Here is a 19231-nt window from a genome sequence, read left to right as displayed (position 1 = left end):
AACAAGTGACGCTAGATGACTTATACATGGTAATTCATTAAAGTCAATTAAATGTCATCTAGTTCATAATTGTATATATGTCCTTTGACTTGCGGTGACACTATCTTGTATATAGGTGATTAGAGTTTGATACTCCTTAACCCTAGATCTTTCATGAGCTAGGGCCGCGGGATGTGTTGGCTCTAATTAGTTGTATATGGAGATAGGGGTTTAACCTAGAAAGGATTCATCACTCTGGATAAACAGAGACAAGATTCTATGCTATCTCGAATTGTTCTTGATGGATGATAAAACCTGCGCAGGTGTACAGTCGACCCTCTGATAATTAATACACATAGTGGATCAAAAATTTATTAATTATTAAAATTATTAATTTATTGAATTTATATAAAAAAAATTATAAAAGATATTTTAAAGCATCTATATTAATAGACCTAATATTAATATTATATTATAAAAAAACTAACTAAATACACTTTACAATCACTAAATTTAGAGGAAATAATTTTACATTCAATTTAAGAAATATCAATTGATATCAAACTAAAAAAATAATTATTAAGAAGTTGTATTCATAAAATAAATTAATTTTTAATATTTTGTATACTAATGATACTTTACTTACTTTAATTTGTTTATCTAATAACTTCTTTTAAAATTTCTCAAAAGAATAAGAAAGTCATAATTTGATAGTATTTTAACTTCCACTTTATGAATTAAGATTAGTATTGCCTCAAATAAATCATCAATTGTTATATATTTCTTTTAAAAAATCTCTCTAATAATTAATATTCATGTAGAATATATTTTAAATTTTATTAATTATTAAATAATAGAATTATTAATTATCCGACGTGGAACGAAGTTGGTTTTCTCAATTTTCTATTAATTATTAGAATTATTAATTTATAGAATACTAACTATTGGAGGGTCGACTGTATATGACTTACATAGAAAGTTGTTTCTAGTGGAAGTCATATTTATCAAGAATTAGAACTGAGAGATGAGGTCGTATAATCAAGACAAATAATGTTTGACTTAACCATGACACTAGTCGGGATTGGAATCTTAGATGAAGGGAATTTTGAGTGTACGGTAATTATGAACATTAGTTCATAAAGAATGCATCGAAACATTCATCTCTATTTGGGGGTCGTGATATGTTGCTAGACGTCACTCTCGATCTATGAGAATTAATAATTAAATGAGATATAATTATTTAATATAAGAAAGGCGTTTCTTATCACTCTCGTTGCCATATAGATGTGAACCTAGTTAGTCACACACAATAGAGTGTCCAATCGATTGAGTTTACAAAAGATTGATTTTATATAGATACTAGCATATCTCGGAAATTAATCTAAGATGAAAACAAGTACAAATTAGGGACTAATTTGTAAGAGTGATAAATTAGTAAGAATCTAATAGTACTATGTCCAAGTTAATTAGGGACTAATTTATAAGAGTTGTAAATTAGTAGGAACCTAATCATATTTTAACCAAGTTTTATGATTAGAAGAGTTAAGTAATTAATTAGTATAATTAATGATACTTAAAGAACTTAATGGAATGATGATGTCATGGTGATGCAATGAGATAAGGAAATAAGCTTATATGTGATGTCATATGATGACATCACCTATATGATGTCACCTATGTGATATGACACCTAGCATGCAAGGTGTCATGCGGTGGCAACACCTTTGCTTGGTGTGTGACACGTAGCATGCAAGGTGTTGCATTCTTAAGACATGCTCTAGCCTATAAATAGAGCTTGTCCTTGCTCATTTCATTACACCACACAACACACATCTCACTACAAAGTTGTAGAGAGAGAAAGCACTTGAAGGAGTTCAAGTAGTCATCAATCACGGGAAAAACTTGGCGATGTTTTTCATACATCCGAGCAAGGTCGTGATCGCGGCGAGAGTTTGAGCTTAGGGCTGCTCGGCAAGAGGAACTCTTGTAGGATTACTTCAAGGCGAGGATTTAATCGGACGCATACTCGTGTGGATGAGCTTGAGGTCGCCGTACTTTCGGGACTACAAGAATCGTTGGAGAATCGACATAGGTATTCTTCTTACGATTCCTAGATGCGTGCTTTAATTACTAAATGATACGACGATCCATTTGTTGTTGATATGATTAACTTTAGGATCCGGATTGTTGGAATTTCGATTTTGAATTGAAATATACGATCCGGACCCGCGTCTCCCGCTACGCCAACAGATGAGAATGAGAATGGAATTCTCTAGATATATTTTCTTCTAGCTAAACGAAAATGAGTTGGGTTTTTAAATTTAATGGGCTCATCCACTTAACTCTCCAATCCAACCCACTTGACTCTTCTTTAATTATTTTTATATTAAAATCCATAATTAATAATCCATCGATTAACCATGTCGTCTTCGTACCGAGTTTATATCCAATTTACCAACGACTTTAAATTATACGGAATCCTTTTAATAATCCAAAATATTAATTATAGCCTTGTCTTTAAAACTTATTATTTAACCGTATAATTTATTTATCGTCTTTAAATCCGTATTTTAAAATAATATTCCAAATATTTATGGATTCTCTTAAAATAATCCAAATAACGCAAAAATACAGATATTATTTAAAAGGTTTAAATGCACAAAAAATCACCAACTTTCGCGTGTTTTTGGTATTTGACACGAACTTTGAATTTTGGCATATAAATACACGAACTATCAATTTTTTGCATATATGACCAAGTTTCCATTTTAGGTGAAAAACGGTGCCGTTGTAGGTATAAAATGTTGCCGTTTTAGGACATAATCGGTGTCATCTTATGTCAAAAACGGTACTCGTGTTATATATGCAAAAAAATTAATAGTTCGTGTATTTATATGCCAAAATTAAAAGTTCATGTCAAATACCAAAAACACGCGAAAGTTGGTGATTTTTGGAGCAATAAAGCCTATTTAAAATGTGCAGCTTAGAGTACTTAATTTTTATTTAATATAAATTTTCTCCAAATTTCTAATTTAGTCCCGAAATCCTTGTCTTAATATCCAAATATGAGATAGATTTTAATTTTTTTTATTAATTTAAACCAATAACATCATTCAACTTTATTAAATTCCTAATCCTCGTCAAAATTCTATTTTCCGTCCAATTTCTGGAAATCCGCATATTTATAACTTTCATTGGATAAAATAATATAAATAATCTAATATATACTTTTAACAAAAATTCCGGGTATTACAATATGTGTATCGCATAAATTTCGTAGGAGTATTCAATGATTGTATGGTTTCAAGTTGTTTGTGTGCGTTTCGTGTTGTGTCGTTGGCATGTATCGCTTGTTGTATGGCGAATCCAATTTGTTGTGTGATCTTTGTTGGGTGTTATGTTTGGCTTAGTGTGGGGTGAGTGTCCCTTGATGTTTGGAATTGTTCTATATGTTTAACCCTTCATTTTAGAGAAGAAAAACAAAGTTTCGAGAGCTTTGACTGTTTGGACGATCGTTCTGTAATATCCCGTGTGTTTTTAAGTGCTACGTGTCTCGTTATCGGTAGTTAGGACCAAGTAGCTCAGAAAAAGAGTTATTGTATTATAGAATGAGATCGTAATAAGTTTATTATTATCACGGCCCAATTTCAGAGATTGTGACCGGCACTAGGGTCTGGGTATGGTTGTACCGAAACTCGTAGCTAGCCCCGCAGATAACCAAAGAACACAAATAAACTACATAAAACAAATGCTTTGTGGCAACCGAGACTCCAATCTAAGCTGGTAGTTTAGATAAACAATTATATAATTATATGCTCGGCTCAAACCCGAGACTCCAACAACATACCTTATATATAAAAATAATCGAATTCAAGGTATAACATACCAATAACATAAGTACACAATCGTACCAATCCGAAAAATCAAAGTATAAATAAGCCATGAAAGATAAACTAGTTCTACTGTGGTCTAAGAGTATAAAACAGTTTTCACTAGCTTAAACAAATCAAAAGAACCTTCGAAGAATGAAAGAAGTCGGAGATCAACCAAAAGCTCTAAAATCATAATATTGGAAAAATGGGAAAATAACGGGTAAATAACACTACAAACTCACTGCTTGCGAAACCAGGTGAAACTCTTGGCAAGCAAACTAACTTGCGCTGACTCTGAAGCACGAGCAGACAACGGGTCTAAAAACAAGGCACAAGGTAAAATCCATACAACCCTTAACTCTAAGAATACTAGACACCACATAGAACTAGTATCACCACCATACACTAAGGTATAAGCCAAAGTACATGCCACAACAAAAACATCCATACATACTCAAATCAACAAACAAGCTAAGCTTAATTGAGTTTCCTTTGAAATAATAATTTAAAAAAGATAAATAACTTAGTTTAATTCTTTAAACCAAGTGAAAATCTTAAAGTGGTGAGTTGGCCGAGTTACCACAGCTGCAAGTTTAACCTCACATGTCGGGCGACCCAAGTCTAACTCAACCCAAACATATACCAAATTGTAAACCAAAGTTTCAAAAGTTTGGAAAGCGTTTAACGTAAAATCAAAATCATTTAGAACAATAGAACTTAATATAGCTTAGTAAAACAGCAATCCACTTAACACTTAGCCACGATTTGGCAAAACCATCCAAGGTAGACATAAGCGAGCCAACACTTTCAAAATTATTTAGATCAGCTATTATCATACATAAATCCAAAATATCAATCCAACTCAGATCTATGATAATTCCAACAACACTTAACAATTCAACTCGCAATTTCGCTAAAAATTGCCTAAGCATGCCAAACAAGTCAAAACATGCATCTATTAATCCAAAACATGTAACCTCTGATTCAAAACCATATTAACATCATTTAAATAAGGGTTAATTTTTTAAAAAATCACGAACTTTACACGAAGTTTCATTTTAATCATGAACTTTAAAAGTTGTCATTTAAAGGCACGAACTTTTATTTTGTTTCAAATCTATCGCCAAAGTAAAATCCGATGTATTTTATCGAACTAAAAATTTCTAATCCTATATACTATAACTAAAAGATAATAAGATTTAATGTCGATTTATAATTTGGGTCTTTTATTAATGATTTATTGAAGAATTTAGTCAACAAAAATACACTGAAATGATAGATTTGAAACAAAATGAAAGTTCGTGCCTTTAAATGACAACTTTTAAAGGTCATGATTAAAATGAAACTTCGTGTAAAGTTCATGATTTTTTAGAAATTAACCCTTTAAATAATTGTAGGATAGTAGGTATTCCATTTCAAAACTTTTAATTGAATATAACCCTTCAAATCCGTAAAAATCAACATTTGCCGAAATATCAATAAAACCCATCGAGAGCATGCCAAAGGAATGATACAAATATTTAGATCAGATTAAAAACACCAAAAGCATCCAACCTATCATACATATCAATAACCTAAACATGGAATTTCAATTCCCTAGGTCTAATACACCAATTTCATTAAAAACGCACGTAAGCCAACAAAACTCTAACTTTAAAGATTCATGCCAAACGATTATCAAAACACTCAACATCAAATTATATATGATCAAACCAACATTTTAAACATATAGGATCAGTGGCATAAGCATGGCATATCAATCGTAACGATTCGATCATTAAAACCCCTAAAACATGCAATTCTAGGCAAAACGATGAACAACAAATCAACATGGCAAAAGGCTTAGTAAAACATACCTAGAGATAATGAACAATAAGATAATAATGGTATGAAACCCTAGGATAAGTGGCTGGACCGAAATCAAATGATTCACAAAACTCCAACGAAGAACACAATCGTAGAACATGCATAGATCTTATGATTAGGATGTCAAATCACATTCCAATGTAATGAAATCAAACTTGAATGATATAAAATGAAGGAATGATATATTCTAGAGAAAAAACTCGTTTTTAGGGTTTAGATGCAGAGTGATCGAGTTAGGGGGTCTATTTATAGGCCCCCAATTCGATAGTCTACTATAGACTAGTGTCGTGTCGCGCCGCGAAACTAGGTTCTTCTTCCTAGCACGCCAATACTTCCTCTGATGCACACCGACTTGTATTTGAGGCCCAAAGTTGATCCCCTTGGCCCGAAACACACGAAACAAAGCCCAAACAACACTATGAAGAATCAAAACACAAACCAAACATGCGAAACGACATCGGAAATTTCATCGGAACTGACCGGAAAACACGGGGTATTACTGTAACAGCCCGTATTTGTCCGACTAGTTCGGTTAAGTCTATCGTACACTTTGTGGTTCATTTGAGTGGTTCGACCACTTAAAATAATGTTTCGAAGGTTTTAAACTTATTTATTTGTGTTTTGAAGTGTCTTGGGTGTGGCCTCTGGGTTCAGAATGGTTCCGAGCTCATTTTCAAAAATTAATTATTTTTCAATTCTAGTAGCTTTACGCGGGCGCGATCTTCATGTGTCGTGGGCGCGGCAATTACGTAGCAGGCGCTACGCGTGACAGTTCAGTTTGCCGTTTTTTCTATTTAAACACCCTAATGTCGACCTAATCAGATTTTACACATTCTAAAAACCCTAAAACGGCAGTAGCACTACTCTTAGTCATTCCCCATCATTCCTAAGCCGATTTCAATCAATTGTAAGTATTTTAATCCTCACCCTAAGGTTCAATCATGGTTGTTATCATTCCTAGGGTTTAGTAATCATTATCTTGGTTATCAATTGTTTGTAGGCTGATTTGGACATTATATTTTCTGGGTTTTCTCTACTTGATTGTTCATAGTCCATTTAAGATTTATGTAATCCTTTCTCTCGTGTTTTCTTTGAATATTCGATGATTGTTGTGGAAGCTTCGTACTTTGGATGCCATGGGATCTATTTTATGTTTTTCTATGATTTGTATATTTTGGAACCTTTTTTTTTGGAATTATTAATGGCTTATGATTGCACTTATACACAGGGTGAATTGAGATAATTGTATAAGTGTTTAGGTATATCAATCGGTTGATGTTTTTGGATAGAAAACTCTGTTTAGACTTTAATAAAATCTGAATTTTTTCATAAAACTTGATCTTAGATTGTTTAGATGCCAATTGTACCTTGGGTATGTTAGAGGATTTGGCTATATTAAATTGATATAACAATTGTGGTTTTAACAAGTTCAATTTGGTGTTTTTGAATTACTTGGAGTGCCTGGAAATGTTTTCAAAGAATGGTTTTTAAAGAGCTAAGACAAGTACTTTGGGTGATAAATTGTTTGGTAATCTATCTGATGGCTTGGGTTGTTTATTAGCCAAGTTATGTGGCTCACTTAGGGTGGTTTTAACCAAGTTATTAAGGGCTGGAAAAGTGTTCTAAAATAATAGTTTGAACTTGTAATAAATGTTAGCTTCATCTTAGGTTATGGATTAACAATTGATTAAAGGCATGAAAGGTGTTATATTGTGTGTAATGTTTTGCTAAGTTACTTTAGGTTCAAGATGAACTTAGAAGCTGTTGAATCTATTTGATTCCATTTAAGTGTTATATTTAAGTGTATGTACTTTGGGTGTTACTTGCCAAGTGTTGGCAAGCTAATTGGCTTATATTATATTTAGCATTATTAAGTTAGGGAATGAGTTCTTATTTCAATAACTTGGTTTTATTTAAGGATTGGATTTACTTTGGTTTTTCACTTTGGTTTATGGTTGGGTCGGGTTAGACTTAAGTCGCCCGACATGTTGTGTTGAGTCATACTGCAGTTAAAGCTAACACACTACTTTGGGAATTTTTTTGATTTTAAATTAAGTATTTAAGTTATGAAAGGGACTTTGGTTTTGTTTTAAGAATATGAACTCACCTAAGCTTAACTTGTCTAACTTGTTAATTGGTTTGTATGAATACTTTGGTCGTACTTTTGTTGTACCTTGGTTGTGTTGAGATGCTAGTCCTATGTGGTGTCTAGTATTCTTAGAGTTAGGGGTTGTTCGTATTTTAACTTATACATTGTTTTAGACCCGTCGACTGCTCGTGCCGCGATGTCTACGCAGGGTTAGCTGTTTGCCAAGATTCACGTCGATATGCAAGAAGTGAGTTTGTAGTGTTATTTACCGCTTTATTAAGTACCAAAAAGTTATTTTAGTATATCAAATGTTTATGAACTGTTTTTAAGCGATTATCGATCTGGATTGAAATGAGGTACTCGATAGGTGAGTATCGAGACTGTGTGCACCGGTAAGTACTTTGGAATTGGCTGACCAATGTCTGGCCTACTTTGGGAATCATGAGGATTTGTTCCCATCTACTTTGGATTATACTTTGGGATTATACTTTGGGATTTCATTTCAATACTGCATTTCATAATCAACTATATTAGTATAAAAGGATTTGTTTTAAGGGTTTTAATCTTAGTAAATGTAAATAGCATTATGAACTCATCTCAGTATATATGACCTCGTTGTTTTCCCAATTTTTCTAGGACTGTGATTTTGAGAGCATTGGTCATCTCCGGTTCTTTGATTCCTCGATGGTCTTTTTATGTTATTAAACTATTAAATTGTTTTACTTCTTAGACCGCAGTAGAATAAGTGTAGTATTTGATTGTTATAATTTGGATTGTCGTATTGGTACGACTGTTTTATTATAACTTTGGCATGTTATATGGATTATTATATACGAGGCATGTTTCGTTGTTACGAATTGTTTTCAAATGATTATATTAGGATTGAGATATGAACTGCTAGACTTAGGCTAAAGTCTCGGTTGCCCCTGAACAATGGTTTTCTTGCAGGTTTATATTAAATGTATGTTATGCGCGAGGCTTGCTACGGGTTTTGGTACGACCATACCCATACCCTAGCGCCGATCGCGATCCATGAAATTGGGTCGTGACAATTACAGTTTCCCCAACATATATAAAATTTGTCCTCAAATTTAACACAACACAACCCACACAAAATATATCAGAAACTATCTGCTATCTTGTAATACCCCGTAAAAATTTCTAAAATTTTCCGATGACTTTCCGTTACAAATTCGGATCGTTTTCAATTTTGGTTGTTCGATTTGTGGTTTGAGAAAGGTTGGGTTGGTTCAAATAGGTTTGATTTAAAAAAAATAAATAAAATAAATATAATAATTCCCGCCCAGCACCGGTCTCGAACGAGACCTGTGCTGAAACAGATTGGGTCTCATTCGAGACATCAGGGTCTCGAACGAGACCCTGTAAAGAATGGTGGTCTCGTTCCAGACCACAAAGGGTCTCAAACGAGACCCTTTAAATTTTTGCTGAGGCACGATCAGCCTTTCCTTCCCCCTTATATAACGTGTTCTGTTACGTTTCTTTGGCTTCAAACCTAAATTTTCATTCTCCTTTGAACAACCTCATCAACCACCCTTCTCTAAATAATCTCAGGAATCATAACTTCATCTTCTCCTTTCAGTTGTTCGATCCGGTAAGTAATTCTGATCGCTTTTCTTCGATTAACGTTCGATATCGTCTCGTGCCGTTATTAACTCGTAACTTCATTGTTTTAGCTTCGTTTAAGTTGAGTTATCGCCGTTACATCAGACGACCTCGTTCTTGTTGATCCTTCTGTAATTCTTATCAAATTGGTACGTTGAGTCCCTTGTTTTTAATGACGTTCAGTTCATTGCTTTAAGGTTCATATGGCTGCCGTTTTCTAAAATCTCATGAGCATGGAGTTTTATCAATGATATAACCTGTTTAGCTTGTCAATTTGAACCCCATCCTCTCTTAAGATCATCAAGCTCGGGTTTCTTCGAAAACGGTACGTACAATTGCTTTGCTCTCGCGCCGTCTCGTTTTGTCGCCGTTTCGAGTTCGCTGTGTTCATGTTATATTGATGCCGTGACTTTGGTTGCGGATGCCTTAGGTGTTTTCTTTGCGTAAATGATTTTCGTGATCTAAGTGTATGGTTATTGTTAGTATTGATTGTAGGTTATAGCTTGGTTAAATTTGTTAAGTGTTAGTTTTTACTTGTTGCTGTAAATTCAAATGGTGTTGGCGGGTTCAGTGTGTGCATAGAAGGAATTGTGATTTTGAATTGTAAGAGATGGTTAAATATCATGTGTGATCACCAAATTGTTTTACTTAAATCAATTGAATCCTTCAAGTTAGTTTTACCTAGTGAACTTGTTTTATTATTAACTTGAACTCGTTTGATTTTAAATAGACAATTTGAATATTATAAATATTTTGTAACTTAAATAAATTTAGTTACTCGGATAATTATATTTAATTTTAATTGAAATGTCAAGTTGGCTAGTTTACAGTTTAGCCCCTAAAGTTCTAAAAACTTATTTAAGTTAAGTTTTATCTTTTGGATAACTTTTGGACTTTTGTTTGAATTATAAATTAGTAAATTGAGAACGAGTAATTGATTTGATTTCGAATATCAAATTGGCTAAATTACAGTTTATCCCCTAAACATTTTTAAACTTAATTTGGCTAAGTTTTGCTTGTAACTTAGGTTACTTGAATTGGAAGACATTGAATTCTATTTTAAAATAGATAATTATTTTATTAAATATTTTAATTTATAAACTCGGGTTTATAATTTAACAAACTTTTGGATCGGGTTAGACTTTGGTCGCCCAACAAGTGGGAAGAAGTTTGGTAGTTTTAAATAACTCGGCTAAATCACTAATGTGGATTTTAACTTGGGTTAAAATGAAATTGTTTAATAATTACTCGAATTTTAATTTAATATATAACTTGTATGGTTTGATTTTTATAACTTGGGTTATAGTTTTAATACGTTTTAATATTATGTGTTCGATTATACGTTGGCTTGCTGTTGTGTGTATTAGTCCCATGTGGTGTCTAGTACTCTCTAGAGTTAGGGTCTGTTTTTAATTATGATTTTAATATCTTGTTTAGACCCGTCGACTGTTCGTACTTCAGAGGCGAACCAGAGTTAGATTGCTTGTCATGTTTCACGTGGAATAGCAAGCAGTGAGTTTATATCTCTATTTACCTCTTTATTAAGCAAATATTATATTTTTTATATGTATATGTATAAACAGCTTTTGAACTGTTTTTCGGCATTGTGGATTTGATTTGGAACGTGCTACTCGATGGGCATCATCGGGACTGCGTGCGCACCAGTAATGATTATTATGGTATCGAGGTAGGTTTGAGATACGTCTCACCTTAGTGAGGGCACCGGTGAAAGATACGTCTCCTGGGCTCACAATTTATTAAGTGATAGTCGGGGATCGGTATTGAGATACGTCTCACCGACACGACAATGGATTTAGAATTGTGGTTTAGGGTTTCATCGATAATCCATAATGAACAAATGTTTTACTAAACGTTTTAAAGGTTTTCAATTAATAAATGTAAATGGTATATAAACTCTATTCAGTAACTCTGACCCCGTTGTTTTCCCAAATTTTCCAGGTTTATGATTTGAGCATTGGTCGATCTCCGTTTCTTCACTCTCGGAGGTTCTTTATTTTATTTTCAAATTTAAATAGTCGAACTGTTTTAAAATCTTAGACCGCAGTAGTAGTATCAGATTATTTATGTTTTAGTCTTATACTTATATTTTTAGACTATTGTTTGTTGGTATGGTCCAACTAATACTTTATCAGCTTTGGCATGATTACAGTGATTTTGGTATTATACATTATTTTCCATAATGTTGGAGTTTAATTTGATATTAAGTATACTTTGAATATATGTTGCTTAAATGTACTGCTAGACTAGGTTGGGGTCTCGGTTGTCCCCGAGCATGTGGTTTTATGCACGTACATCATTTTATTTGTTTAAGTTGGTTATCCGCAAGGCTTGCTACGGGTTTTGGTACAACCATACCCATACCCTAGCGTTGGTCACGATTCATGAAAATGGTTTGAGACAAACCTGAACCAAAAACGCACATAACTAACGTGAAAACACATAAATATGACACCCAGAGTAATCAAGGAAAGCAATATTTTGGAGGCCGTGGCAACGGCGGTAGAGGTTCTAGCAACTATGGTGCTGGACAGAGTTCTCAGCAGCAGAGTCAGGGTTAGACCAGAGTTTTCGTCGTGACTCCTCAAGATGCTCACGCATCTAACGCAGTGGTGCAAGGTAGCATTCAGATTGCCTTTGTAGAAGCTTTAGTTTTATTTGATGCGGGTGCAACCCATTTCTTTGTGTCTACATGTTTTGCTGCTAAGTTGGGTGTAACACCAACAAGTTTGTGTGAACCTTTATCTATTTCTACTCCCTTTTCTAACTGTGTGGTGGTGGACATTTGTATATCCATCGTGTTCCGTGGTTATCCATGGAAGAGACTTGCGTGCTGATTTGGTTGTTTTGGATGTTCTTTCTTTTGACGTGATTTTGGGGATGGATTGGCTGGCACGCCATTATGCTTCGATCATCTGTAGAGGGAAGTTGGTTGAGTTTCGGATTCCAGGTGATCTACCCTTTTCTTTTCAAGGGGAGAAGGCGGAGACACCTAAAAATCTTATTTCTATGATCAAGGCAAAGCGGATGATGAGTAAGGGTTGTCAAGCTTTCTTAGCTGTGGTTCGAGATGTGTATGCTTAGGCGGGCAGTGTGAACACTATCCCTATAGTGCATGAGTTCACTAATGTTTTTCCAGAGGAGTTGCCTGGATTACCACCTGATCGGGATATCGAGTTCTGTATTGACGTTGTTCCTGGAACTGGTCCTATTTCGATACCGCTGTATTGGATGGCTCTTGCTGAGTTGAAGGAGTTGAAGGAGCAGTTGCAAGAACTGTTGGACAGTGGTTTCATTAGACCGAGTACGTTTCTGTGGGGTGCTCCAGTTCTGTTTATCAAGAAGAAGGATGGTTCCTTTCGGCTTTGTGTCGACTACAGACAGTTGAAAAAGGTTACTATCAAGAACAGATATCCTCTCCCTCGCATCGACGACTTGTTTGATCAGTTGCAGGGTGCGAAGTGTTTTTCCAAGATTGACTTGAGATCCGGGTATCATTAACTTCGGATTCGGGACGTCGATGTGCCTAAGACTGATTTCAAAAAGCGTTATGGGAATTTCGAGTTTCTGGTCATGTCGTTTGGGTTGACTAACGCACCAACAGCGTTTATTGACATGATGAATCGGGATTTCAAGCCATTTTTGGATCAGTTTGTTATCGTCTTCATTGATGACATTCTGATTTATTCTTGGAGTAAGTAGGAGCATGCTTATCACTTGAGGACTATACTACAGACCTTGCGAGAGCATCAGTTGTATGCTAAGTTCTAAAAGTGCGAGTTTTGGCTGGAACAGGTTACCTTCTCAGGACACGTGGTGTCGAAGGATGGGATCAAGGTTGATCCGAAGAAGATTGAGGCGGTTATGGATTGGCAGAGGCCGAGGTAAGTTACCGAGATTAGGAGTTTTCTTGTGTTAGCTGGCTACTACAGTCGGTTCGTGCAGGATTTCTATCGGATATCTGCACCTTTGACTAAGCTGACATAGAAGGGTGTTAAGTTTGAGTGGACCGACAAGTGCGAGGCAAGTTTCGAGAAGCTGAAGGAGATTCTGACTACAGCGCCTGTTTTGGCATTGCCTTCTGTAATTGAGAGTTGGTTATTGAAAGTCTCAAATCTTTAACTAGCAATTTCCATTTCATAAGACAATTACCATCCTTCTCTCTGCTTTCCTTCTTTCAATTTCTTCTTCTTATATTTCCTGGCTAAAATGCCATTTTGGTCCTTGTTCTTTTTGTTTATTATCATTTATCTTTTAAACTTTTCTTTCCTACGATTTAGTCCATAACTAAATCGATAAATTCTTAAATTATTACTTTTACGTATTATTTATATCCAATAAATAATACGAAACTCAATATTAACATTTTCCGTCAAACCTACAAATTTCCATTTTCGACACAAAGTGGCTAAATTACCACTTTGGTCCCTGTACTATATTTTGGACTTTTCTTGACATTTTTCCTTTTAATTCCAATTCTAACTTTAGACTTGTACTATATTATTAAATTCCTCGCATATAATCCTTTCCAAAACCGACCTACTAAAACTTATTCATCGGAAAACTTTCCGATTTTGCCACTCTGGCAAATCTAGACTGGACACGTGGTCCAATTAGATAATTTAATATTTTGGGGTATTACAGTGAGTTAACTAAGTAATCACTATGCTCAATTTATGCTTCCATGTCGGGCGAACAAACTCTAACTCGACCCAAAACCAAAGTATAACCCAACTTTTATATCCGGAAATCTTACAACAATATAAACTTGAAAACCAAGGAACTCAACACTTAACAACATTAAAACAAAATTGCAACAACATGAAAATACTTTAGCCAACGCTTGATAAAAGATCACTCAAATAACACAATGTGACAAATCACTTAAATATGAAATGAGAAGTATAAGATGAATAAGAAATATAGTAAAGGAAGGATAAGGAATCCATTGGCCATTGGGAAGGAGTACTACCATTCTGTTGCCGACAGTTAAAGAAAATGAATCGAGACCTAAGGTACATCATGGAAACGACTTGGTACATATCGAGTAATACCAAGCAGGCATTCAACTTCATGAGTTCAAGAAACCATGAAGTATAAGACGGGTCATAAAGGAAAAGAAATTCCTATAAACTATAAGACATAGATAGGGATGTGGGGTGATAAGGTATAAGAATATTAAAAGTATTCCAAGTAAGGATTGGTTAAACTCTTAGTCCAAAGGTTCAAACAATAGCCTATGCAAGCAATCAACGATAGGCCCATGAAGTAACTTCTGAGCCTATTTTCGACGCTTTCAGGTTTCAATCACAACCCGAAGTATAAGTAAGAGTTCTAAAGGACGTTGTGAACTATACGAATACCAACTTTGTTTAGTGAACAAGCGCCTTTAAATAAGCGATTTAGGCAGCCAAATTGGGCCAGAAAAGTAGGTTGTGGACAAGATTACGGTAACTTGAATTCGTAAGTTACTCAATCAGATTGGTTTCATTAATCAAACATAGTTTTGATTAATACCAAAAGTTTTTTTTTTTGGAAAGAAGAGTTCAAAGATGGGGTCCTACGAAGAATCTAAATGACTCTACTGACGAGTAGATGTAATAACCCTAAAATCCTATGAAGAATCTTTTACTGACGAGTGGATGTAATAACCCTAAAATCCTACGACAATTGGATCGTGCCAAGAGCCCTAAATTATGGGACGTAGGTCAAGTAGGTCGGGAAGGGAAATCGACTTAATAAGTGTAATTGAGATAAGAATAGAATTTGGGTTATAGAATAATAATTTGAAGTATAAATTATTATTCGTTAAAGCGAATAGAAGTGGGGCTAAGTGAAAGCTATTATAAGTTCTGAAATGAGAAAATAATGATTTAATTCCCGAAAATATAATATAAGTAATATATATATGGGAATTAGTATTCAAGAAAATAATATCGATTAATTGGTTATCGATAATTATTAAAGCGGAACTTGGACGAAAAATTTAAAAAAAGTGCAAGTTATCAAAATTTGAATTTGAGCGTTTTTGGCAAAAATTTCCAAATTAAATTATCGGAAAGTGAAGTTATTAGATATAAGACTAATATTATTTATTGGAAATAAATAATATGAAGTTGATCGGACCTAAAAGATTTAGCGTTCGACGGATGAAAATAGACAATTTTTAAGTTAGAAATCGAAACAGTTTGAGTCGTTTTCTTTAAGGACTAAATAAGACCTTTTGCCATATATATATAAGGCAAATGAATTGAGTTTTAAACTCAATACTTCCTTTGATTTCAGCAGCCAAAACCCGTATCCCTTCTCCTTGGAGAACACCAAATCCAACTAATCTTAAACCACCATAACTTCTTCGTTTCTCGACCGATTGGAGCGATTCTTGCGGCCACGGAACGAGGAAAGGATCCTATATTGGATTGTGGCTTCAATTTGTGGTAAGGTTGAGCAGTTATGGATAGGGTTTCTGCTGTATTGATTCGGGTTTGATTCTTAAGTTGGGTTTGTTGGATGATTGATGCTTATAGGTGTTATTAAGCAAGGATTGAAGGTTTTTTATGTTCGAGGAATTAACCCTGGCCATGATCATCATCAACTTAAGCTTTTGAAATACTGAAATTTAATGATGCGTTGAGCTTATATGTTCGGCATGGTTACGAAATTTATGGTGTTTAGTGTTAATGATAACAGCTATAGAAATTGTGGTGGAAAATAAATAAATTTTGGTGTAGAATGATGATGAAGGGCTCGGCCCCTTAAGCTTGTTGAAGTTATGAGATTCAAATGATGTTGTTTTAATACTTAGCTATTAACAGCCATATTGATTAAGAGTTGAATGAAAGTTTGACGTAATTGTATAATATTGTGCTGCAAAACAACCATATTGCAAGGGAAATATTTTGAAATATATAGCTCTAAATTAAGTTCCGTTTGTTGGTACGGGAACTTAAGGTTGATGTCTAAAAATGTTTAGGTTTAAGTGTTTGCAAATTCTGTGTCTATATTGCTCTAATAAATAAGAACATTATGTTGTGCGTAACAGTTCTGAAACATTAGGGTAGCTCGTAGGATTAATTTCCGTGCTAGTTTCCGACACCTTCGGGTGCTAAGTTCAGACCGAGAACTAAACGGAAATTGAAGATGGCATTCTAAACTTTAGGATTGTTGGTTTCGTTTAGAGGTCAAACTATATTACAAATAGAAAAAGAAGTCGATTACGGGGTCGATAGTACGACAAGGTGTATGCTTGTTTGTTCTTAAGTCTTATACGGCTATCAAGTGAAATCCTAACTCGATATCCATATGAATTGTCATAGGTTCAACAAAGCGACTACTAGCGGACGAGGAGCTCAGGGAACGTACGCTATAATAATCAAATATTATGGATAAGCAAGTAGTGAGTTTATTATGTTGAATGTTTACATTTGAAGTATTTTAAAAATGCAATTCCCTATGCAAATGTTTAAATGAATTGCTTTGCTTTGAAATGAATACATCATATTTTGAAACCAGAATAGAACCGATGAAACAAACTACCTATTGGGTGTCAATAGGATTGTGTGATTACTAGTAGTAACTAGTATAGATTAAGTATATGATTGTAATAGATGTAAGGAATGATTGTAATATAAGTTTGAGGGGACGGTTACATAGTTCACGACCTAGACTTAACGGAAAATTTGAGGCGACGGTAACATAGTTCACAGCCCAAAACCCGAAACAGATCTGAGGTGGCGGTAACATAGTTCACGGCCCAGATACTATAATATGTGAAAGTCTGAGACAACGGTCCAATGTGCACGGTCTAGAGTTACTGGACGATTTGGGTTTTGCGTCATGTATGTGATATAGGAGATACGTCTCAGGACTAAGACTAGGGTTTCATTTAGAAAATTTATACAGGGATGCATTCAATTGAATAAATTATACATTGTTTTGAAATGTTATATAAATACTTTTATGTTAACTAATGCACTCACTCAATGACGACTGACCCCCCCCCATAGTGTTTCATTTCAGGTAAATGTATCTGAAGTGCCAGACTTCCATTCTTGTTACGGAAGTGTGTAAGTACCGTAAAGAGGAGTTGATCAGTAGTGCTGCAGTAGTCAGGTCCTAGAAATATGTTTTGTTTGTCAAACGGTTTTGAATACGCTTTCAAAATCTGATAAAGTGTATGTACGTGTTGGGTTTTCTAGGTTTATAACGCAGCGGAAATTCAAAAATTTATCTAAAACCCAAACCAAGATCCATGTAATTCGAATAAATAGATTAACTACAGAATTAATACTTACTTGTATGTCGAATTCAACAGCAATGTAGGAAGGAAGGAGGTGGTTCACTTTGGTGATACCTGACCTCGGATCAGAAACGCCTCCAAAAGAATGCGTCCTCTACGAGTATCCACACGAACAGACCTTAGTCAAAACTAGTGCTTGTGTGCTAGCACTTTTGCTTCACAAGCAATTTCAAATTTTTAGTGATTTAGTGGATAAAGAATTTCGTGATTCTCAAACCAATTGCTTAATGTGTATTTATAGTGATACAACAACACTAGGGTTTGAGACAAATTCAAATTTCAATCTCATTACAATTCTACAAGTTTATGTTTATCAAAAACACTTATCCTTAAGTTTCGAATTAATATATATATTTATTAATATATATATATATATTACGAATTTTATATATATATATATATATATATATATATATATATATATATATATATATATATATATATATATATATATATATTAATTAATCACATTGGGCTTGTACAACCCATGACTGTTTTGGGCCTGTTTTTAGTGTGCGACCCTGTAGGTTCATATAACGTTGGCAGTAGGCTCGAAATCCCTATTTCAGCCCACAAGTTATAAGCGGCCTCTAGCAAGACATTATGACTATCCAAGTTATACGAATATCGGCAATCCGATTTAATCATTTACAATAATATTTTAATCCCTTTGTCTCTCGATATCCAGATTGAATATAAGGCATAGTCCTGTCATCCTTATAATATTCAATCATTAGTTTCTTGACTCTAAGTAGACTGAAAATGATATCTCTTTATCAATTCATTTAGCATGGTCATGCATTTCTTTCATTCTATCTTCTTCAAGGGGCCCATAGATATCTTACTCAAATAAATGAGGGACAGATTCCTTCTCAGTCACTCACATTTCTCACATAGTTACTTTCATATCCAATAACAATCTATTCCATTATCCTATTAAAGATAATGTAAGACTGTATCAAAATATGAAATAGCTATGTAGAAATCCATGATGATTTTAAGGTCAAAGGATTATACTAACAGAACTGTAATGAGAATTACTTATAACAGTGATCTATGTAGTATTCTCCCAGTGGGTCATCCAGTGCCTTATTTCTCAAATAGCACCTATGATTTGACTTAATATCTCATATACATGATTAGTAAAACATAATCATCAGTCAACATCATATTAGTCTCAATGTTCAATTAAGACTAGGGATAGATGGTATATAATTCTTTTATTAAACCTAAGGGTTCTACTATCAAGTCACATACTTGATGACCTTAGAAGGAATTAACCATTCAAGTATTTTAATCATTAATACAAAATGATAAAAACTGCCAATCAATAAATAACAAAATGATAAAGTCAAAACATGGTCAAACATGATTTACCTAGTGCATATCACTAACCATCTCCCACTTGCACTAGGACCAATCTACATTAAATCTAATTCCCATGGACCTAATATGACTCTCATGCTTAGGCTGTGGAAGAGCCTT

Source organism: Mercurialis annua, linkage group LG8 (genome assembly GCF_937616625.2).
Source record: "Mercurialis annua linkage group LG8, ddMerAnnu1.2, whole genome shotgun sequence".
Taxonomy (NCBI): Eukaryota; Viridiplantae; Streptophyta; class Magnoliopsida; order Malpighiales; family Euphorbiaceae; genus Mercurialis; species Mercurialis annua.
Note: the sequence above shows the minus strand (reverse complement) of the source record.